Here is a 22335-nt window from a genome sequence, read left to right as displayed (position 1 = left end):
CCTCTTACTTACATACATTAAGGTTGTAATGAACAGCTTTCTAGCATCAAAGCAAAGGGATAGTTTAAGACATGCTTCTGAATTCCAAAACAGAAATTCTGTCATCCACTCAATGATGGCCACCTCAGGATCCTTTCACCAGTGGGACCGAAAGGCGCGCGCCAGCTGGTGCAAGACCCCTGGCTAAGTTTGTGGCCCTTAGACCTTGTAGCTAATTTTCCAAAGTGGAAACTACCCATGTAATCTTCTCTTTGAAAACTACCACAACCTCCTTTTACTCTGAGTGGCTGAATGAGGCAAAATGCCACCTCCTGTATTTCCTCTTCAGAGCTGTCCCCAACCCTTTTTGCTGCTGCTATTCTAGATGAGCATAGCTACACATCCTGAGGAATGGAGGGACAGATTTCTGTCAGGCTGTTTTAGCCAGGTACATACCTGATTGCACAGATTTGGGCCTTTCAAAATGCAGCTCTCCTCATAAAGCAGGCTCCACTGAGATTTGAACTCAGATTCCTGGATTCAAAGACCAGAGTGCTAACCATTACACCATGGAACCACCACATGTGCCCTGCTGCCGCCTGCCCACCTCTCACTTTCCGCCCTTTCAAAACAATTAGCCCTCCTTTCTTAAAGGCACCAGGCAACTGCAATCTCATTTTGCAGCTATTCCCTAAGCTTCCTACTCTTCTTCAGTATGGAAGTCTGGACAAGGGAAGCCAGCAAGAGGATTTGTTGGCATGAAGGAGCGGAAAGGCAACAGGTTTCTGTGAGATTTGACTCGGATTGCCATTATACCGTGGAACCACGACATGGGCACCTCCTCTTAAGATGATTAGCGCTCTCATGTCTTGTAGGTACCATAAGGACATAAGATATGCCATACTGAGTCAGGCCAAGGGTCCATCAAAGCCCAGTATCCTGTTTCCGATAATTGCCAATCCAAGTCACAAGTACCCAAACATGAAATAGATCCCATGCTACTAATGCCGTCAAGAAGCAGTGGCTAATTTTGGACTTCTCCACGCATCTGCAATCTCATTTTACTACTATTCCCTAAGCTTTCTGCTATTCTTCAGCATGGAATGCTGGACAAGGAATGTCAGCAGAAGGATTTCTGGGCATCGAGGAGAGAAAAAGCAACAGGTTCCACCGAGATTTGAACTCGGATCGCTGGATTCAGAGTCCAGAGTGCTAGCCATTACACCATGGAACCACTCTCTTGCCTGCTTCCTTGAATAGTGCCGTGGTGCATGTTACGTAAGGGCTAGCTACAAACAAGTTGCTCTTACGGTTATTTACACTTCTAGCATGCCAATCAACACCTGCCTTACTCTAAAGCATTTGCTGAATACACCCCTAGCCTGAAAAAGGATTTCTTAACTAATCTCTCAGTCTTTTCTTACTAAGGACGAAGACCAAAGGCGTCATCATCATCCTAGGTGAACTATGAAAAGTTATGCCGAGACCCGGGATTGAACCAGGGACCTTTAGATCTTCAGTCTAACGCTCTCCCAACTGAGCTATCTCGGCTGCTTTGGGGAAGGCGTGGGAGAGGCGCCCGTCCGTCCGCGTGCAACGCACTGCTCCACTCTCTCTCTACGCCTGCCTCCCCCCTTTCTCTTGCAGAGAACGCCATTTAAGAACAACATCCATTCCTCTTTCAAACCTTCTCCATCCCCTCACGCAAGCTACGTAGGAGGTAATTATCCTGAAGAAACGTAGCTTCCTCTTACTTACATACATTAAGGTTGTAATGAACAGCTTTCTAGCATCAAAGCAAAGGGATAGTTTAAGACATGCTTCTGAATTCCAAAACAGAAATTCTGTCATCCACTCAATGATGGCCACCTCAGGATCCTTTCACCAGTGGGACCGAAAGGCGCGCGCCAGCTGGTGCAAGACCCCTGGCTAAGTTTGTGGCCCTTAGACCTTGTAGCTAATTTTCCAAAGTGGAAACTACCCATGTAATCTTCTCTTTGAAAACTACCACAACCTCCTTTTACTCTGAGTGGCTGAATGAGGCAAAATGCCACCTCCTGTATTTCCTCTTCAGAGCTGTCCCCAACCCTTTTTGCTGCTGCTATTCTAGATGAGCATAGCTACACATCCTGAGGAATGGAGGGACAGATTTCTGTCAGGCTGTTTTAGCCAGGTACATACCTGATTGCACAGATTTGGGCCTTTCAAAATGCAGCTCTCCTCATAAAGCAGGCTCCACTGAGATTTGAACTCAGATTCCTGGATTCAAAGACCAGAGTGCTAACCATTACACCATGGAACCACCACATGTGCCCTGCTGCCGCCTGCCCACCTCTCACTTTCCGCCCTTTCAAAACAATTAGCCCTCCTTTCTTAAAGGCACCAGGCAACTGCAATCTCATTTTGCAGCTATTCCCTAAGCTTCCTACTCTTCTTCAGTATGGAAGTCTGGACAAGGGAAGCCAGCAAGAGGATTTGTTGGCATGAAGGAGCGGAAAGGCAACAGGTTTCTGTGAGATTTGACTCGGATTGCCATTGTACCGTGGAACCACGACATGGGCACCTCCTCTTAAGATGATTAGCGCTCTCATGTCTTGTAGGTACCATAAGGACATAAGATATGCCATACTGAGTCAGGCCAAGGGTCCATCAAAGCCCAGTATCCTGTTTCCGATAATTGCCAATCCAAGTCACAAGTACCCAAACATGAAATAGATCCCATGCTACTAATGCCGTCAAGAAGCAGTGGCTAATTTTGGACTTCTCCACGCATCTGCAATCTCATTTTACTACTATTCCCTAAGCTTTCTGCTATTCTTCAGCATGGAATGCTGGACAAGGAATGTCAGCAGAAGGATTTCTGGGCATCGAGGAGAGAAAAAGCAACAGGTTCCACCGAGATTTGAACTCGGATCGCTGGATTCAGAGTCCAGAGTGCTAGCCATTACACCATGGAACCACTCTCTTGCCTGCTTCCTTGAATAGTGCCGTGGTGCATGTTACGTAAGGGCTAGCTACAAACAAGTTGCTCTTACGGTTATTTACACTTCTAGCATGCCAATCAACACCTGCCTTACTCTAAAGCATTTGCTGAATACACCCCTAGCCTGAAAAAGGATTTCTTAACTAATCTCTCAGTCTTTTCTTACTAAGGACGAAGACCAAAGGCGTCATCATCATCCTAGGTGAACTATGAAAAGTTATGCCGAGACCCGGGATTGAACCAGGGACCTTTAGATCTTCAGTCTAACGCTCTCCCAACTGAGCTATCTCGGCTGCTTTGGGGAAGGCGTGGGAGAGGCGCCCGTCCGTCCGCGTGCAACGCACTGCTCCACTCTCTCTCTACGCCTGCCTCCCCCCTTTCTCTTGCAGAGAACGCCATTTAAGAACAACATCCATTCCTCTTTCAAACCTTCTCCATCCCCTCACGCAAGCTACGTAGGAGGTAATTATCCTGAAGAAACGTAGCTTCCTCTTACTTACATACATTAAGGTTGTAATGAACAGCTTTCTAGCATCAAAGCAAAGGGATAGTTTAAGACATGCTTCTGAATTCCAAAACAGAAATTCTGTCATCCACTCAATGATGGCCACCTCAGGATCCTTTCACCAGTGGGACCGAAAGGCGCGCGCCAGCTGGTGCAAGACCCCTGGCTAAGTTTGTGGCCCTTAGACCTTGTAGCTAATTTTCCAAAGTGGAAACTACCCATGTAATCTTCTCTTTGAAAACTACCACAACCTCCTTTTACTCTGAGTGGCTGAATGAGGCAAAATGCCACCTCCTGTATTTCCTCTTCAGAGCTGTCCCCAACCCTTTTTGCTGCTGCTATTCTAGATGAGCATAGCTACACATCCTGAGGAATGGAGGGACAGATTTCTGTCAGGCTGTTTTAGCCAGGTACATACCTGATTGCACAGATTTGGGCCTTTCAAAATGCAGCTCTCCTCATAAAGCAGGCTCCACTGAGATTTGAACTCAGATTCCTGGATTCAAAGACCAGAGTGCTAACCATTACACCATGGAACCACCACATGTGCCCTGCTGCCGCCTGCCCACCTCTCACTTTCCGCCCTTTCAAAACAATTAGCCCTCCTTTCTTAAAGGCACCAGGCAACTGCAATCTCATTTTGCAGCTATTCCCTAAGCTTCCTACTCTTCTTCAGTATGGAAGTCTGGACAAGGGAAGCCAGCAAGAGGATTTGTTGGCATGAAGGAGCGGAAAGGCAACAGGTTTCTGTGAGATTTGACTCGGATTGCCATTGTACCGTGGAACCACGACATGGGCACCTCCTCTTAAGATGATTAGCGCTCTCATGTCTTGTAGGTACCATAAGGACATAAGATATGCCATACTGAGTCAGGCCAAGGGTCCATCAAAGCCCAGTATCCTGTTTCCGATAATTGCCAATCCAAGTCACAAGTACCCAAACATGAAATAGATCCCATGCTACTAATGCCGTCAAGAAGCAGTGGCTAATTTTGGACTTCTCCACGCATCTGCAATCTCATTTTACTACTATTCCCTAAGCTTTCTGCTATTCTTCAGCATGGAATGCTGGACAAGGAATGTCAGCAGAAGGATTTCTGGGCATCGAGGAGAGAAAAAGCAACAGGTTCCACCGAGATTTGAACTCGGATCGCTGGATTCAGAGTCCAGAGTGCTAGCCATTACACCATGGAACCACTCTCTTGCCTGCTTCCTTGAATAGTGCCGTGGTGCATGTTACGTAAGGGCTAGCTACAAACAAGTTGCTCTTACGGTTATTTACACTTCTAGCATGCCAATCAACACCTGCCTTACTCTAAAGCATTTGCTGAATACACCCCTAGCCTGAAAAAGGATTTCTTAACTAATCTCTCAGTCTTTTCTTACTAAGGACGAAGACCAAAGGCGTCATCATCATCCTAGGTGAACTATGAAAAGTTATGCCGAGACCCGGGATTGAACCAGGGACCTTTAGATCTTCAGTCTAACGCTCTCCCAACTGAGCTATCTCGGCTGCTTTGGGGAAGGCGTGGGAGAGGCGCCCGTCCGTCCGCGTGCAACGCACTGCTCCACTCTCTCTCTACGCCTGCCTCCCCCCTTTCTCTTGCAGAGAACGCCATTTAAGAACAACATCCATTCCTCTTTCAAACCTTCTCCATCCCCTCACGCAAGCTACGTAGGAGGTAATTATCCTGAAGAAACGTAGCTTCCTCTTACTTACATACATTAAGGTTGTAATGAACAGCTTTCTAGCATCAAAGCAAAGGGATAGTTTAAGACATGCTTCTGAATTCCAAAACAGAAATTCTGTCATCCACTCAATGATGGCCACCTCAGGATCCTTTCACCAGTGGGACCGAAAGGCGCGCGCCAGCTGGTGCAAGACCCCTGGCTAAGTTTGTGGCCCTTAGACCTTGTAGCTAATTTTCCAAAGTGGAAACTACCCATGTAATCTTCTCTTTGAAAACTACCACAACCTCCTTTTACTCTGAGTGGCTGAATGAGGCAAAATGCCACCTCCTGTATTTCCTCTTCAGAGCTGTCCCCAACCCTTTTTGCTGCTGCTATTCTAGATGAGCATAGCTACACATCCTGAGGAATGGAGGGACAGATTTCTGTCAGGCTGTTTTAGCCAGGTACATACCTGATTGCACAGATTTGGGCCTTTCAAAATGCAGCTCTCCTCATAAAGCAGGCTCCACTGAGATTTGAACTCAGATTCCTGGATTCAAAGACCAGAGTGCTAACCATTACACCATGGAACCACCACATGTGCCCTGCTGCCGCCTGCCCACCTCTCACTTTCCGCCCTTTCAAAACAATTAGCCCTCCTTTCTTAAAGGCACCAGGCAACTGCAATCTCATTTTGCAGCTATTCCCTAAGCTTCCTACTCTTCTTCAGTATGGAAGTCTGGACAAGGGAAGCCAGCAAGAGGATTTGTTGGCATGAAGGAGCGGAAAGGCAACAGGTTTCTGTGAGATTTGACTCGGATTGCCATTGTACCGTGGAACCACGACATGGGCACCTCCTCTTAAGATGATTAGCGCTCTCATGTCTTGTAGGTACCATAAGGACATAAGATATGCCATACTGAGTCAGGCCAAGGGTCCATCAAAGCCCAGTATCCTGTTTCCGATAATTGCCAATCCAAGTCACAAGTACCCAAACATGAAATAGATCCCATGCTACTAATGCCGTCAAGAAGCAGTGGCTAATTTTGGACTTCTCCACGCATCTGCAATCTCATTTTACTACTATTCCCTAAGCTTTCTGCTATTCTTCAGCATGGAATGCTGGACAAGGAATGTCAGCAGAAGGATTTCTGGGCATCGAGGAGAGAAAAAGCAACAGGTTCCACCGAGATTTGAACTCGGATCGCTGGATTCAGAGTCCAGAGTGCTAGCCATTACACCATGGAACCACTCTCTTGCCTGCTTCCTTGAATAGTGCCGTGGTGCATGTTACGTAAGGGCTAGCTACAAACAAGTTGCTCTTACGGTTATTTACACTTCTAGCATGCCAATCAACACCTGCCTTACTCTAAAGCATTTGCTGAATACACCCCTAGCCTGAAAAAGGATTTCTTAACTAATCTCTCAGTCTTTTCTTACTAAGGACGAAGACCAAAGGCGTCATCATCATCCTAGGTGAACTATGAAAAGTTATGCCGAGACCCGGGATTGAACCAGGGACCTTTAGATCTTCAGTCTAACGCTCTCCCAACTGAGCTATCTCGGCTGCTTTGGGGAAGGCGTGGGAGAGGCGCCCGTCCGTCCGCGTGCAACGCACTGCTCCACTCTCTCTCTACGCCTGCCTCCCCCCTTTCTCTTGCAGAGAACGCCATTTAAGAACAACATCCATTCCTCTTTCAAACCTTCTCCATCCCCTCACGCAAGCTACGTAGGAGGTAATTATCCTGAAGAAACGTAGCTTCCTCTTACTTACATACATTAAGGTTGTAATGAACAGCTTTCTAGCATCAAAGCAAAGGGATAGTTTAAGACATGCTTCTGAATTCCAAAACAGAAATTCTGTCATCCACTCAATGATGGCCACCTCAGGATCCTTTCACCAGTGGGACCGAAAGGCGCGCGCCAGCTGGTGCAAGACCCCTGGCTAAGTTTGTGGCCCTTAGACCTTGTAGCTAATTTTCCAAAGTGGAAACTACCCATGTAATCTTCTCTTTGAAAACTACCACAACCTCCTTTTACTCTGAGTGGCTGAATGAGGCAAAATGCCACCTCCTGTATTTCCTCTTCAGAGCTGTCCCCAACCCTTTTTGCTGCTGCTATTCTAGATGAGCATAGCTACACATCCTGAGGAATGGAGGGACAGATTTCTGTCAGGCTGTTTTAGCCAGGTACATACCTGATTGCACAGATTTGGGCCTTTCAAAATGCAGCTCTCCTCATAAAGCAGGCTCCACTGAGATTTGAACTCAGATTCCTGGATTCAAAGACCAGAGTGCTAACCATTACACCATGGAACCACCACATGTGCCCTGCTGCCGCCTGCCCACCTCTCACTTTCCGCCCTTTCAAAACAATTAGCCCTCCTTTCTTAAAGGCACCAGGCAACTGCAATCTCATTTTGCAGCTATTCCCTAAGCTTCCTACTCTTCTTCAGTATGGAAGTCTGGACAAGGGAAGCCAGCAAGAGGATTTGTTGGCATGAAGGAGCGGAAAGGCAACAGGTTTCTGTGAGATTTGACTCGGATTGCCATTGTACCGTGGAACCACGACATGGGCACCTCCTCTTAAGATGATTAGCGCTCTCATGTCTTGTAGGTACCATAAGGACATAAGATATGCCATACTGAGTCAGGCCAAGGGTCCATCAAAGCCCAGTATCCTGTTTCCGATAATTGCCAATCCAAGTCACAAGTACCCAAACATGAAATAGATCCCATGCTACTAATGCCGTCAAGAAGCAGTGGCTAATTTTGGACTTCTCCACGCATCTGCAATCTCATTTTACTACTATTCCCTAAGCTTTCTGCTATTCTTCAGCATGGAATGCTGGACAAGGAATGTCAGCAGAAGGATTTCTGGGCATCGAGGAGAGAAAAAGCAACAGGTTCCACCGAGATTTGAACTCGGATCGCTGGATTCAGAGTCCAGAGTGCTAGCCATTACACCATGGAACCACTCTCTTGCCTGCTTCCTTGAATAGTGCCGTGGTGCATGTTACGTAAGGGCTAGCTACAAACAAGTTGCTCTTACGGTTATTTACACTTCTAGCATGCCAATCAACACCTGCCTTACTCTAAAGCATTTGCTGAATACACCCCTAGCCTGAAAAAGGATTTCTTAACTAATCTCTCAGTCTTTTCTTACTAAGGACGAAGACCAAAGGCGTCATCATCATCCTAGGTGAACTATGAAAAGTTATGCCGAGACCCGGGATTGAACCAGGGACCTTTAGATCTTCAGTCTAACGCTCTCCCAACTGAGCTATCTCGGCTGCTTTGGGGAAGGCGTGGGAGAGGCGCCCGTCCGTCCGCGTGCAACGCACTGCTCCACTCTCTCTCTACGCCTGCCTCCCCCCTTTCTCTTGCAGAGAACGCCATTTAAGAACAACATCCATTCCTCTTTCAAACCTTCTCCATCCCCTCACGCAAGCTACGTAGGAGGTAATTATCCTGAAGAAACGTAGCTTCCTCTTACTTACATACATTAAGGTTGTAATGAACAGCTTTCTAGCATCAAAGCAAAGGGATAGTTTAAGACATGCTTCTGAATTCCAAAACAGAAATTCTGTCATCCACTCAATGATGGCCACCTCAGGATCCTTTCACCAGTGGGACCGAAAGGCGCGCGCCAGCTGGTGCAAGACCCCTGGCTAAGTTTGTGGCCCTTAGACCTTGTAGCTAATTTTCCAAAGTGGAAACTACCCATGTAATCTTCTCTTTGAAAACTACCACAACCTCCTTTTACTCTGAGTGGCTGAATGAGGCAAAATGCCACCTCCTGTATTTCCTCTTCAGAGCTGTCCCCAACCCTTTTTGCTGCTGCTATTCTAGATGAGCATAGCTACACATCCTGAGGAATGGAGGGACAGATTTCTGTCAGGCTGTTTTAGCCAGGTACATACCTGATTGCACAGATTTGGGCCTTTCAAAATGCAGCTCTCCTCATAAAGCAGGCTCCACTGAGATTTGAACTCAGATTCCTGGATTCAAAGACCAGAGTGCTAACCATTACACCATGGAACCACCACATGTGCCCTGCTGCCGCCTGCCCACCTCTCACTTTCCGCCCTTTCAAAACAATTAGCCCTCCTTTCTTAAAGGCACCAGGCAACTGCAATCTCATTTTGCAGCTATTCCCTAAGCTTCCTACTCTTCTTCAGTATGGAAGTCTGGACAAGGGAAGCCAGCAAGAGGATTTGTTGGCATGAAGGAGCGGAAAGGCAACAGGTTTCTGTGAGATTTGACTCGGATTGCCATTGTACCGTGGAACCACGACATGGGCACCTCCTCTTAAGATGATTAGCGCTCTCATGTCTTGTAGGTACCATAAGGACATAAGATATGCCATACTGAGTCAGGCCAAGGGTCCATCAAAGCCCAGTATCCTGTTTCCGATAATTGCCAATCCAAGTCACAAGTACCCAAACATGAAATAGATCCCATGCTACTAATGCCGTCAAGAAGCAGTGGCTAATTTTGGACTTCTCCACGCATCTGCAATCTCATTTTACTACTATTCCCTAAGCTTTCTGCTATTCTTCAGCATGGAATGCTGGACAAGGAATGTCAGCAGAAGGATTTCTGGGCATCGAGGAGAGAAAAAGCAACAGGTTCCACCGAGATTTGAACTCGGATCGCTGGATTCAGAGTCCAGAGTGCTAGCCATTACACCATGGAACCACTCTCTTGCCTGCTTCCTTGAATAGTGCCGTGGTGCATGTTACGTAAGGGCTAGCTACAAACAAGTTGCTCTTACGGTTATTTACACTTCTAGCATGCCAATCAACACCTGCCTTACTCTAAAGCATTTGCTGAATACACCCCTAGCCTGAAAAAGGATTTCTTAACTAATCTCTCAGTCTTTTCTTACTAAGGACGAAGACCAAAGGCGTCATCATCATCCTAGGTGAACTATGAAAAGTTATGCCGAGACCCGGGATTGAACCAGGGACCTTTAGATCTTCAGTCTAACGCTCTCCCAACTGAGCTATCTCGGCTGCTTTGGGGAAGGCGTGGGAGAGGCGCCCGTCCGTCCGCGTGCAACGCACTGCTCCACTCTCTCTCTACGCCTGCCTCCCCCCTTTCTCTTGCAGAGAACGCCATTTAAGAACAACATCCATTCCTCTTTCAAACCTTCTCCATCCCCTCACGCAAGCTACGTAGGAGGTAATTATCCTGAAGAAACGTAGCTTCCTCTTACTTACATACATTAAGGTTGTAATGAACAGCTTTCTAGCATCAAAGCAAAGGGATAGTTTAAGACATGCTTCTGAATTCCAAAACAGAAATTCTGTCATCCACTCAATGATGGCCACCTCAGGATCCTTTCACCAGTGGGACCGAAAGGCGCGCGCCAGCTGGTGCAAGACCCCTGGCTAAGTTTGTGGCCCTTAGACCTTGTAGCTAATTTTCCAAAGTGGAAACTACCCATGTAATCTTCTCTTTGAAAACTACCACAACCTCCTTTTACTCTGAGTGGCTGAATGAGGCAAAATGCCACCTCCTGTATTTCCTCTTCAGAGCTGTCCCCAACCCTTTTTGCTGCTGCTATTCTAGATGAGCATAGCTACACATCCTGAGGAATGGAGGGACAGATTTCTGTCAGGCTGTTTTAGCCAGGTACATACCTGATTGCACAGATTTGGGCCTTTCAAAATGCAGCTCTCCTCATAAAGCAGGCTCCACTGAGATTTGAACTCAGATTCCTGGATTCAAAGACCAGAGTGCTAACCATTACACCATGGAACCACCACATGTGCCCTGCTGCCGCCTGCCCACCTCTCACTTTCCGCCCTTTCAAAACAATTAGCCCTCCTTTCTTAAAGGCACCAGGCAACTGCAATCTCATTTTGCAGCTATTCCCTAAGCTTCCTACTCTTCTTCAGTATGGAAGTCTGGACAAGGGAAGCCAGCAAGAGGATTTGTTGGCATGAAGGAGCGGAAAGGCAACAGGTTTCTGTGAGATTTGACTCGGATTGCCATTGTACCGTGGAACCACGACATGGGCACCTCCTCTTAAGATGATTAGCGCTCTCATGTCTTGTAGGTACCATAAGGACATAAGATATGCCATACTGAGTCAGGCCAAGGGTCCATCAAAGCCCAGTATCCTGTTTCCGATAATTGCCAATCCAAGTCACAAGTACCCAAACATGAAATAGATCCCATGCTACTAATGCCGTCAAGAAGCAGTGGCTAATTTTGGACTTCTCCACGCATCTGCAATCTCATTTTACTACTATTCCCTAAGCTTTCTGCTATTCTTCAGCATGGAATGCTGGACAAGGAATGTCAGCAGAAGGATTTCTGGGCATCGAGGAGAGAAAAAGCAACAGGTTCCACCGAGATTTGAACTCGGATCGCTGGATTCAGAGTCCAGAGTGCTAGCCATTACACCATGGAACCACTCTCTTGCCTGCTTCCTTGAATAGTGCCGTGGTGCATGTTACGTAAGGGCTAGCTACAAACAAGTTGCTCTTACGGTTATTTACACTTCTAGCATGCCAATCAACACCTGCCTTACTCTAAAGCATTTGCTGAATACACCCCTAGCCTGAAAAAGGATTTCTTAACTAATCTCTCAGTCTTTTCTTACTAAGGACGAAGACCAAAGGCGTCATCATCATCCTAGGTGAACTATGAAAAGTTATGCCGAGACCCGGGATTGAACCAGGGACCTTTAGATCTTCAGTCTAACGCTCTCCCAACTGAGCTATCTCGGCTGCTTTGGGGAAGGCGTGGGAGAGGCGCCCGTCCGTCCGCGTGCAACGCACTGCTCCACTCTCTCTCTACGCCTGCCTCCCCCCTTTCTCTTGCAGAGAACGCCATTTAAGAACAACATCCATTCCTCTTTCAAACCTTCTCCATCCCCTCACGCAAGCTACGTAGGAGGTAATTATCCTGAAGAAACGTAGCTTCCTCTTACTTACATACATTAAGGTTGTAATGAACAGCTTTCTAGCATCAAAGCAAAGGGATAGTTTAAGACATGCTTCTGAATTCCAAAACAGAAATTCTGTCATCCACTCAATGATGGCCACCTCAGGATCCTTTCACCAGTGGGACCGAAAGGCGCGCGCCAGCTGGTGCAAGACCCCTGGCTAAGTTTGTGGCCCTTAGACCTTGTAGCTAATTTTCCAAAGTGGAAACTACCCATGTAATCTTCTCTTTGAAAACTACCACAACCTCCTTTTACTCTGAGTGGCTGAATGAGGCAAAATGCCACCTCCTGTATTTCCTCTTCAGAGCTGTCCCCAACCCTTTTTGCTGCTGCTATTCTAGATGAGCATAGCTACACATCCTGAGGAATGGAGGGACAGATTTCTGTCAGGCTGTTTTAGCCAGGTACATACCTGATTGCACAGATTTGGGCCTTTCAAAATGCAGCTCTCCTCATAAAGCAGGCTCCACTGAGATTTGAACTCAGATTCCTGGATTCAAAGACCAGAGTGCTAACCATTACACCATGGAACCACCACATGTGCCCTGCTGCCGCCTGCCCACCTCTCACTTTCCGCCCTTTCAAAACAATTAGCCCTCCTTTCTTAAAGGCACCAGGCAACTGCAATCTCATTTTGCAGCTATTCCCTAAGCTTCCTACTCTTCTTCAGTATGGAAGTCTGGACAAGGGAAGCCAGCAAGAGGATTTGTTGGCATGAAGGAGCGGAAAGGCAACAGGTTTCTGTGAGATTTGACTCGGATTGCCATTGTACCGTGGAACCACGACATGGGCACCTCCTCTTAAGATGATTAGCGCTCTCATGTCTTGTAGGTACCATAAGGACATAAGATATGCCATACTGAGTCAGGCCAAGGGTCCATCAAAGCCCAGTATCCTGTTTCCGATAATTGCCAATCCAAGTCACAAGTACCCAAACATGAAATAGATCCCATGCTACTAATGCCGTCAAGAAGCAGTGGCTAATTTTGGACTTCTCCACGCATCTGCAATCTCATTTTACTACTATTCCCTAAGCTTTCTGCTATTCTTCAGCATGGAATGCTGGACAAGGAATGTCAGCAGAAGGATTTCTGGGCATCGAGGAGAGAAAAAGCAACAGGTTCCACCGAGATTTGAACTCGGATCGCTGGATTCAGAGTCCAGAGTGCTAGCCATTACACCATGGAACCACTCTCTTGCCTGCTTCCTTGAATAGTGCCGTGGTGCATGTTACGTAAGGGCTAGCTACAAACAAGTTGCTCTTACGGTTATTTACACTTCTAGCATGCCAATCAACACCTGCCTTACTCTAAAGCATTTGCTGAATACACCCCTAGCCTGAAAAAGGATTTCTTAACTAATCTCTCAGTCTTTTCTTACTAAGGACGAAGACCAAAGGCGTCATCATCATCCTAGGTGAACTATGAAAAGTTATGCCGAGACCCGGGATTGAACCAGGGACCTTTAGATCTTCAGTCTAACGCTCTCCCAACTGAGCTATCTCGGCTGCTTTGGGGAAGGCGTGGGAGAGGCGCCCGTCCGTCCGCGTGCAACGCACTGCTCCACTCTCTCTCTACGCCTGCCTCCCCCCTTTCTCTTGCAGAGAACGCCATTTAAGAACAACATCCATTCCTCTTTCAAACCTTCTCCATCCCCTCACGCAAGCTACGTAGGAGGTAATTATCCTGAAGAAACGTAGCTTCCTCTTACTTACATACATTAAGGTTGTAATGAACAGCTTTCTAGCATCAAAGCAAAGGGATAGTTTAAGACATGCTTCTGAATTCCAAAACAGAAATTCTGTCATCCACTCAATGATGGCCACCTCAGGATCCTTTCACCAGTGGGACCGAAAGGCGCGCGCCTTACGGCGCGCGCCAGTCTTTTACTTTTAATTGTGTTTGATGGTATCTTCTGTAAAGAGATTCCTGTGATTTTATGATTTTTTTTTACTTTAACAAAATTTCAAACAATGAATCAACCATTCTAAACAAATCTAATTGCAATGATTTCGCGCTTTTCTTTAAGGAAAAAGTAGAGAACATCATTGCTTCAATACCAAGTATTATCAGCCAAGATATTAAAATGATAAAAAGAGATGTATCAGAATGGTCTTCCTTCGTTGAGACCTCCACTACTGAAATTGAAAGTGTGATAAAAAAACTAAACCCTGCTATACACCCATTAGATCTAATACCACCCTCTGCCCTGAAACCAATAGCATCCATTATTGCCCCATCAATAGCGAAGATTGTGAATCTGTCACTAAAAGAAGGACATATCCATGCGATATTAAAATCTGCTATAATTAAACCAATCTTAAAAAAAACAAACCTTGATGCAGAAGTAATATCTAACTATAGACCTATCTCAAATCTTTCATTTATAGCTAAAATACTAGAAAAAGTTGTATGCAAGCAATTATCTGGACATTTGGAGGAAAACAATATTTTGTTCCTGAATCAATCTGGTTTCAGGCAACACCTCAACACAGAAACTTTATTATTATCACTCACAAATATTGTTGTAAAAGGTTTCGAGACAGGTCAGAAATTTCTTCTTATTCTACTTGACATATCGGCTGCGTTTGATACAGTCAATCATGATATTCTAATAAGTAGACTAAAAGAAATTGGTTTAGCACACACCACCCTTAACTGGCTGTCGTCCTTCCTTAATCAAAGATCTTTTCAGGTTAAAATCGGTAACTCAATTTCCGAAGAATACGAGCTTAACACTGGAGTTCCACAAGGCTCGGCATTATCGGCCACCCTGTTTAATATATATTTATTACCAATTTGTCATCTTTTAGCAGGCCTCAGCTTGAATTTTTACGTTTATGCAGACGATATACAAATTCTCATTCCCATTACCGATACCACTGAACAATCCTTGAAAGAAATAAAAATCTATCTTACTGCTGTCAAACAGTTACTGACGCATATGAAGCTTGCCATTAATATGGATAAAACTGAACTCATCCTTCTTGAGAGAAAATCTATACCCGACAACAAAAAAATATTCCCGTTATCAAATAACGTAAGAATTGATTAAGTTGATTCAGTCAGGGATTTAGGAATAACAATTGATTGTGAACTGAATTTCAAAAAGCATATTTCTATGAAAATAAGAGATGGTTATTATAAGCTCTTAGGTCTGAGATGGCTTAAACCTTTATTAGATCCTAATGACTTCCAAACTATTTTACAGGCTCTGATATTTTCATCTCTAGATTATTGCAATTCTCTCCTGTTAAGACTTCAACAAACAACACTTCGACCTCTTCAGGTATTGCAAAATGCGGCAGCACGGGTTCTTACAAACTGTAACAGACGTGAACATTTTACTCCGATGCTGATTAGATTGCACTGGCTTCCTATCACACAAAGGATCCTAAACAAAATTTGCTGCATTATTCAAAAATCAATCTACGGTCATAAAACAGATTGGTTAAATTTCTCGATCCGCATGCATACACCACACCGTTCTTTAAGATCAGCTAATAAAGGTCTCCTCTCAGTCCCATCATTACATACTGCACATTTACATTTTTAAAGAGAGAGAGTTATCTCTATAGCAGGTCCTAACACATGGAACAATTTAACAACTGAACTACGGCTCTAAACTGATTGTAAGAAATTTAAGAAAGGTCTAAAAACGTGGCTCTTTGAGCAAGCCTATACATCTAGCACTTGAGCTAATTCCTTTGAGTATAATACATAACTGTCGATTTGTTTTGTTTTTTTATTAATTTTAAATGTCTTTACAATTGTCTTTTATTATGTAACTATTGAAAATGTTGTGTTTTTTTAGATGTTAATACCTTGTGAACCGTTGTGATGTAACCACGAATGACGGTATACAAAATCTTTTAAATAATAAATTAAATAATAATAAATACTTTATCTATGAACATGTAGGAAAGGTGAAAATAAATCAGAGAACGGGTAGAGGTCTGGTTCAGCAAAATGTAGGAAAGAGAACGGTAATGGAGAGGAACAATGATTGTATGCGAAAGATTACTAAATGAATACATTTCCCAACATACTATACCAATATATAGTGAGGAACTTTATATTAAAGAAGTATATTGTCACTCCTCAGGCTGTTTTCTTGTGCTTAGCAGTAGTAGTGGTAGTATAGTGTGGGACTGAGATAATTAAACCAAAATTAGTTCCTTGATTCACTAAGGGTTTTTGTTAAACACAAAATGGTTGAAAAGCCTTAATTTGACCCACAAGATGCTAATTATGTTGTAAATAATACAAAAACTGGAAGATGCGCTTCTCAACATCTAGACAGAAACAACAGCTCATTTCCTCTTTAAGAGAGTTTCTCAAGCTGAAAGAGGATTATATTGCTTTTTAGCTGCTAATTTCCTTTCCTCTAGGATAGGCAGGCCAGTCCATTCAACCTGGTTATGCATGCCAAACAGTAGGAGGAGACAGATCAGCAGGCTTGCTGATGTTACTCTCATATACTCCTGTATTGACATCAGGCTACCAATATTTTGCCTAACTGAATAATAATCAAACTTCCACCAAGAAATCATCTTTTTTTTTTTTAACTTTCTGGCACCAGAGAAGCAGGTACAGAAGAAAAGGGTGATCTACTGTCTTATCCCATTCCCCGTTGTCTGAGTGGACTTTTGACCTCCCCTCCCCATGGATGGGGGCCTTCCTCACATCATTCCAATGCTTGGCACCGAGATGCACCGGCCATTGTGAATTCCCCTGGAGAAACTTCCTTCTAGGCCGCTGAACACATGTGGCACAGTTTTTGAAGGTTGCTTGGCTGTACTAACGTATTGCAGGCAGCACACAGCTCAGGTCTTTTCCTGCGCTGACTGCTCGGTGCCATTTTCTCCCTCACGGCTTCTGCTGCATGCAGTGAAAGAGCTGCTCAGTCTCCCCCAGCTCCTGTTACACACAGTGAACAACTGGTTAGCTGGCCTCCCTTCTCATGACTTTCCTCTCCTTCTACCCCCTCCAAATGCCTTCTCCCGCCAAGGGAGCAGCCGCACAGTCAGTGACTCCCCCCACACTACAATCAGCAAGTAACACTGCAGCCTTAAAGAGCCATTTCAATTCTGGCTATCCTGCAGCTCCCGGAGAGAAAGGGAAATAGGAGAAGGGAGAACCCAAACTCTGTTGAAAGAAAGGGAAGAAGAGTGAGGGATCACAAATGGTACCAATGCTACTTACCCTGCTGGACGCGTTCCCTATTGCTCTCCAAGCGGAGGGGCACCTGCCTTCATCTCTGGGGATCCACGGTACGGTAATTATAGTGTTTGGATGTAACTCAGTTAAGGGAGGTATCCTTAGCTGTCACTTCAGGACCATCCGGCCACTGAATCCTAACAACCTATGTCCACCCACCTGCTGGAGACAGAAAATACTGGCAGGTTGATGTCGATACAGTAGTATATGAGAGTGACATCAGTGAGCCTGTTGATCTCTATCTCCAACTGCTGGCTGACATGCATAACCCAGTTGTATGGACTAGCCTGCCTGAATGAAAATGAAATATTAGCTTGCTGGTAGGCAGTCGGAACACAGTGAATACAATACTCAGATAGGAAATGTAGATGACTGAAAGAAAAGATCAATGACCCTATCCAATCTGCCCAGTCATTTCTTCCCATTCTACTAAGAATAATTCCAGCTGTCCGTTATAAGGTTTGACCTCTTAACAACTCTTATCTAGCATTTGTCATTTTCCTCATTTGTATTCTTCCTTTTAAGGCATACAAGATCCTGCACATAGATTACTGCCATTATGCTTCCCTTCCCTTGTCTAACCACAAAAATCTGTAATAATCAAATTGCTACCATGTTAGCATGGCATTGTCTGAACATCCAGGTTCTTAGCTTCCTTGCATTGCCTCAGAGAGAGTCGTGGTGATGTTGTCAAAAATGGATAAATTTAAGAACAGGAATCTATGCATTAACCTTATGTTCCCTGGGATCCCAGATGAGGCAGAGAAATGGACCTCCTGATTTTTATTCAAAATCTGCTAATGGAGTGCTTCCTAAGATGAGTGAAGGCTTACCAAGAAACAAAACCAAAATCGATAGATAACAATATGCCATGGGCAATCATGGCTTGATTCCTAAGAAAAGGAGCACATGCTGCAGCGTGCTTGGAAAGCTAACCACGTAGATTGAGAAATTACTACTTACCTAATAATTTCCTTTTCTTTAGTGAAAACCAGGTTAATCCACACCAGTGGGTTATGCACCTCTACCAGTAGATTGAGATGGAGCAAAGCTGACGTCATGGTATATATAGCCCTGCAGTGACATCAGCCCACCCGTATTCTCTGCAAAAGCCAAGTGTAGACAGATTAATAATAGGAAAATTGGTTCTTACCTGCTAATTTTTGTTCCTGTAATACCACAGATCAGTCCAGACAAGCGGGTTTTATTCATCCCTACCAGCAGATGGAGGTAGAGAACAAAACTTTGAGCACTGCCACATATACGAGAGTCCCACCTGCAGTCCCTCAGTATTAATCGATACCCAAGCCAAGATAAGAAAAATAAAGAGCGAATGAGGCTCCCAACATGGATACCCCTGACCAACTAGATAACCATGCAGAAAACGCTAAACCTAGAAATTGAAGCCAAAAAATGGCAAATCTGCTTTGCAAATAAATACACCAGTAGACCAAGCAGTCTTTCGGCAGAGATCCTCAGGGTGGGCCTCTGGACTGATCTGTGGTATTACAGGAACGAAAATTAGCAGGTAAGAACCAATTTTCCTTTCCTGAACATACCCAGATCAGTCCAGACAAGCAGAATGTACTAAAGCCCTTTTACACTGAGCTGGAACCTGCCGGATCTCATTGTGAGAACTTATTGCCACCCGCATCCTGGGTGGATCTGCCTCTAGATGACCTTCCAGCCCCTCGAAAGGACTGTTGCCTATGCGAGGACTGTCTTGGGGCCGAGGCCCCCAAAGGCCTCGTCTGACAAAAATATCTGGACTCACGAAAGCGAGGCCGAGAAGAGAAAGGTTTCTGGCCATACTTTCGATCCTCTGGCAGCCTATTGCCCTTTGTGCAGGTGGGACTCTCGTATATGTGGCAGGGCCCAAAGTTTTGTTCTCTACCTCCATCTGCTGGTAGGGATGAATAAAACCTGCTTGTCGGGACTGATCTTGGAATTTTCAGGAAAGTTGATTTTAACTATCAACAGATAACCACTCAAGCAGTTAGATAACAGGGAACACTGAACTCTTTTTATGCTTTTAATCATAATAGACAGCAATTACAGCTTGTCACTGAATGGGTTAAATTATACGATACACATAAGCAATACATATTGGATGAACAACATAAAATTATACAAGAAGAAAAAGTAATTTCAGGAATAACATCCACCCCACAGCCTTATATACCTTAAGGTAATACTCCTGTTATAAAGTAATAGGGAGATCCAAAATGCTGAACATTTGAGCAAATTACAAGAAAACCAGGTAAAGCATTAGAAGGTGAATAACGCTCTTTACTACCTCCTGTGATCCGGATACAGTGGTATCTTTAGGTAAACGTACATCAAGAAATTTACGCATCTCAAGCGGTTCAAAAAACACAAACCTTTCACTTTTGTATTTTACTACACAATTACTGGGGTAATAAGTTGTTATCTAAGCCCCGAGATTCTTGGCCTCTTGGCTCATCTGAAGAAAATTCTTCCTATGTAATTGTGTAGTTCTATCTATGTCAGGAAAAGTCCAGATTTTTTGCCCTAAATATGGTTTATCTCTATTTCTAAGGGACATTTTTAATATTTTATCTCTATCTATAGCATGCACAAATCTTTTACATAAAGTTCCATGGTATTCAACTTGCTCATCCATTGTTTGTTCCAAAAAAGCAGTGATATTACTCAAAGTATGTTGTTGGATATCTCTTTTCTAAGTATCATTATTCTTTTTCTTACCCAATGTCACAAAGAATATCTTCGCTATTGGCGGAATTTCATCCGGAGGTAGCTGTAAATTGTCAACCATATATTTTTTATACTGCTCAAAAGGAGATATAAGTTTAACACTGGGAAAGTTAAGAATTCTTAGATTTTTATATCTTGCTTGATTTTCCATAGTCTCGATTTTCCTGCTGTTCACCAATTCACCTTGAATCAGTCCTGTTTGGACTTTTTCCATCTGACTGACCCAATTTTCAAGGCCCTGTAATTTCTCAGTATGTGCTGCTACCATTGGATCTATCTGTACCACACGGTTCTGTGTATCCAACAAAGTCGTGTTTAAACTCACAATAGATGATTTTAAATCCATTAGAGACCACACATTCTCCAGTGTTATTGTTGGTGTCTGAAATTCGCTCGAGATAGTAATTGCACTCACTGTTCCTTGCAGACAGCGTTCCTGCTCTGTATTGGGGCCTCTACCCGGTCATTCTGCTCCTCCGGTGTAGACATCAGCGGATCTCCTTCAAACATGCCACCATTTCCACTGGCCTTGGATCTCGCTCCTTCTTCCCTCAGATTTCTCCCGGTGGGGTCGAGTAGCTCCAACTTCTCCAGTCGGTTAGTCACGCCCAAATCCAGAGTCTGTGCGAGATGAGGTGGCAGAGGCATCACGGGAGCCCCAGGGCTCAGTGAGATGTGAAGGTCCAGCGACGCCATTTGCTCCACCCCGACGCCGACAGCGGACACTTCTCCCAGGGTTCCAGTGCTACGCAGTGTGAAGAAACCCCCGAATAACGGTTGAGAAGGGGTAAGAATCGGTGCAGTCGGGGTCTCCACTCTGATTTTCCTCTTCCGCTTAGTATGCGGCATTCTTTTCAGGTAATTCTTCCAAACTCGGGAGGGCTCCTCTCACACATCCTTCTAGTCGGAAGCCATCTTGGATCTCCAGAACACTGAACTCTGACAGAGTGAACATCACTAATCTAGGGACTGAAAACTGATACTTACCAGTCATCACCGAAAACTCAGCCACTCAGGAGGACAATAGCACCACAGATTTGCAGCCAAGGGTGGGAAGCTGGATTAACCTGTCTTCGCTAATGAAAAGGAAATTATCAGGTAAGTATTAATTTCTCATTTCTTAGCATTCAGACAGGTTAATCCAAATCCGTGAGATTTACCAAAGCTACTCCCAAATAGGGCGGGAGGCTGCCTTCAGTCCAAACTGCATCACATGTTCAAAGGCTACGCCCTCCCGGGTCTGCACATCCAGGCAGTAATACTTAGAAAGGTAAATATCTATCAACGGTTGATATCTATCAACGCAGACATAGCCAATACATTATGCCCCATGATAAAAAAGGAAATAAAACAATCCACAAAGCAAAGAGCACCATGGTACACCCCAGAACTGAAAACCTCAAAGCGAACACTGAGACAGACTGAGAAACAGTGGAGACGAACCCCCACCTCAAACCTGAAAGACAAATACAGAACACTACTACACAACTATACAACTGACCTTAACACAGCAAAGCGTAATTTCCACACATCAAGAATTCACGATTACCAATTTAACCCAAGGACCCTCTTCGCCTATGTCAAAGACCTTACCAACCCCATCCAAAATGACAATACGCCAAACTCCAGCAACATCTCCAGTGAAAAACTAGCACAATTCTTCAAGGATAAAGTCAACAACATCATTGCCAAGATTCCCCAAACCCACAATGACTTAATTGACACCCCCCCTCCTATCCACTCATGGTCACAATTCACTCCCGTTGCTACCACAGAAATTGAACCTATCATCAGAAAAACCAACCCTGCATCCCACCCCTTAGACCCCATCCCCATCAAAACCCTAAACTCATCAGAGAGATTATTGTCAAACCAATAACCTACATCATCAACCTATCCCTAGAACAAGGAATCTTCCCAGAAAAACTCAAAAACGCCATCATCAAACCAATCATCAAAAAGCCTCAACTCGACAAATCCGACCCAGCAAACTACAGACCAGTCTCCAATCTCCCATTCCTAGCAAAAATCATCGAAAAAACAGTCAACAATCAACTCACAGACCACCTTGAAACCTTTAATGTTCTTCAGCCTGCACAACATGGTTTCAGAAAACTCTTCAGCACTGAAACCCTCCTCCTCTCCCTCACCGATACCATCCTCAAAGGCCGCAACAAAGGCAAATCGTTCCTCCTGATACTTCTTGATATATCAGCCGCCTTCGACACCATCAATCACAGAACACTCCTCACCAGACTTAAAGAAATTGGTCTCCAAGACAC

General features: G+C 44.6%; 24 non-coding genes across 24 annotated transcripts; all 24 read right to left on the bottom strand.

The window, feature by feature from the left end:
- Positions 1-484: 484 nt before the first annotated feature.
- Positions 485-556, bottom strand: TRNAQ-UUG. The gene has a single exon. It is a non-coding gene; the product is annotated as a tRNA-Gln (tRNA).
- A 585-nt stretch (positions 557-1141) lies between these two features.
- TRNAQ-CUG lies at positions 1142-1213 on the bottom strand. Its single transcript has one exon. It is a non-coding gene; the product is annotated as a tRNA-Gln (tRNA).
- A 244-nt stretch (positions 1214-1457) lies between these two features.
- On the bottom strand, positions 1458-1530 carry TRNAF-GAA. Its single transcript has one exon. It is a non-coding gene; the product is annotated as a tRNA-Phe (tRNA).
- Positions 1531-2209: 679 nt separating this feature from the next.
- On the bottom strand, positions 2210-2281 carry TRNAQ-UUG. Its single transcript has one exon. It is a non-coding gene; the product is annotated as a tRNA-Gln (tRNA).
- A 585-nt stretch (positions 2282-2866) lies between these two features.
- Positions 2867-2938, bottom strand: TRNAQ-CUG. Its single transcript has one exon. It is a non-coding gene; the product is annotated as a tRNA-Gln (tRNA).
- A 244-nt stretch (positions 2939-3182) lies between these two features.
- On the bottom strand, positions 3183-3255 carry TRNAF-GAA. The gene has a single exon. It is a non-coding gene; the product is annotated as a tRNA-Phe (tRNA).
- Positions 3256-3934: 679 nt separating this feature from the next.
- Positions 3935-4006, bottom strand: TRNAQ-UUG. The gene has a single exon. It is a non-coding gene; the product is annotated as a tRNA-Gln (tRNA).
- Positions 4007-4591: 585 nt separating this feature from the next.
- On the bottom strand, positions 4592-4663 carry TRNAQ-CUG. Its single transcript has one exon. It is a non-coding gene; the product is annotated as a tRNA-Gln (tRNA).
- Positions 4664-4907: 244 nt separating this feature from the next.
- TRNAF-GAA lies at positions 4908-4980 on the bottom strand. The gene has a single exon. It is a non-coding gene; the product is annotated as a tRNA-Phe (tRNA).
- A 679-nt stretch (positions 4981-5659) lies between these two features.
- Positions 5660-5731, bottom strand: TRNAQ-UUG. Its single transcript has one exon. It is a non-coding gene; the product is annotated as a tRNA-Gln (tRNA).
- A 585-nt stretch (positions 5732-6316) lies between these two features.
- TRNAQ-CUG lies at positions 6317-6388 on the bottom strand. Its single transcript has one exon. It is a non-coding gene; the product is annotated as a tRNA-Gln (tRNA).
- Positions 6389-6632: 244 nt separating this feature from the next.
- On the bottom strand, positions 6633-6705 carry TRNAF-GAA. Its single transcript has one exon. It is a non-coding gene; the product is annotated as a tRNA-Phe (tRNA).
- Positions 6706-7384: 679 nt separating this feature from the next.
- On the bottom strand, positions 7385-7456 carry TRNAQ-UUG. Its single transcript has one exon. It is a non-coding gene; the product is annotated as a tRNA-Gln (tRNA).
- A 585-nt stretch (positions 7457-8041) lies between these two features.
- On the bottom strand, positions 8042-8113 carry TRNAQ-CUG. Its single transcript has one exon. It is a non-coding gene; the product is annotated as a tRNA-Gln (tRNA).
- Positions 8114-8357: 244 nt separating this feature from the next.
- On the bottom strand, positions 8358-8430 carry TRNAF-GAA. Its single transcript has one exon. It is a non-coding gene; the product is annotated as a tRNA-Phe (tRNA).
- Positions 8431-9109: 679 nt separating this feature from the next.
- Positions 9110-9181, bottom strand: TRNAQ-UUG. Its single transcript has one exon. It is a non-coding gene; the product is annotated as a tRNA-Gln (tRNA).
- Positions 9182-9766: 585 nt separating this feature from the next.
- On the bottom strand, positions 9767-9838 carry TRNAQ-CUG. Its single transcript has one exon. It is a non-coding gene; the product is annotated as a tRNA-Gln (tRNA).
- Positions 9839-10082: 244 nt separating this feature from the next.
- Positions 10083-10155, bottom strand: TRNAF-GAA. Its single transcript has one exon. It is a non-coding gene; the product is annotated as a tRNA-Phe (tRNA).
- A 679-nt stretch (positions 10156-10834) lies between these two features.
- TRNAQ-UUG lies at positions 10835-10906 on the bottom strand. The gene has a single exon. It is a non-coding gene; the product is annotated as a tRNA-Gln (tRNA).
- Positions 10907-11491: 585 nt separating this feature from the next.
- TRNAQ-CUG lies at positions 11492-11563 on the bottom strand. The gene has a single exon. It is a non-coding gene; the product is annotated as a tRNA-Gln (tRNA).
- A 244-nt stretch (positions 11564-11807) lies between these two features.
- Positions 11808-11880, bottom strand: TRNAF-GAA. The gene has a single exon. It is a non-coding gene; the product is annotated as a tRNA-Phe (tRNA).
- Positions 11881-12559: 679 nt separating this feature from the next.
- Positions 12560-12631, bottom strand: TRNAQ-UUG. The gene has a single exon. It is a non-coding gene; the product is annotated as a tRNA-Gln (tRNA).
- Positions 12632-13216: 585 nt separating this feature from the next.
- TRNAQ-CUG lies at positions 13217-13288 on the bottom strand. The gene has a single exon. It is a non-coding gene; the product is annotated as a tRNA-Gln (tRNA).
- Positions 13289-13532: 244 nt separating this feature from the next.
- On the bottom strand, positions 13533-13605 carry TRNAF-GAA. The gene has a single exon. It is a non-coding gene; the product is annotated as a tRNA-Phe (tRNA).
- Positions 13606-22335: the final 8730 nt, after the last annotated feature.

This window comes from Rhinatrema bivittatum, chromosome 1, assembly GCF_901001135.1.
Source record: "Rhinatrema bivittatum chromosome 1, aRhiBiv1.1, whole genome shotgun sequence".
Classification (NCBI taxonomy): domain Eukaryota; kingdom Metazoa; phylum Chordata; class Amphibia; order Gymnophiona; family Rhinatrematidae; genus Rhinatrema; species Rhinatrema bivittatum.
Note: the sequence above shows the minus strand (reverse complement) of the source record. Positions and strands in the feature narration are given on the sequence as shown.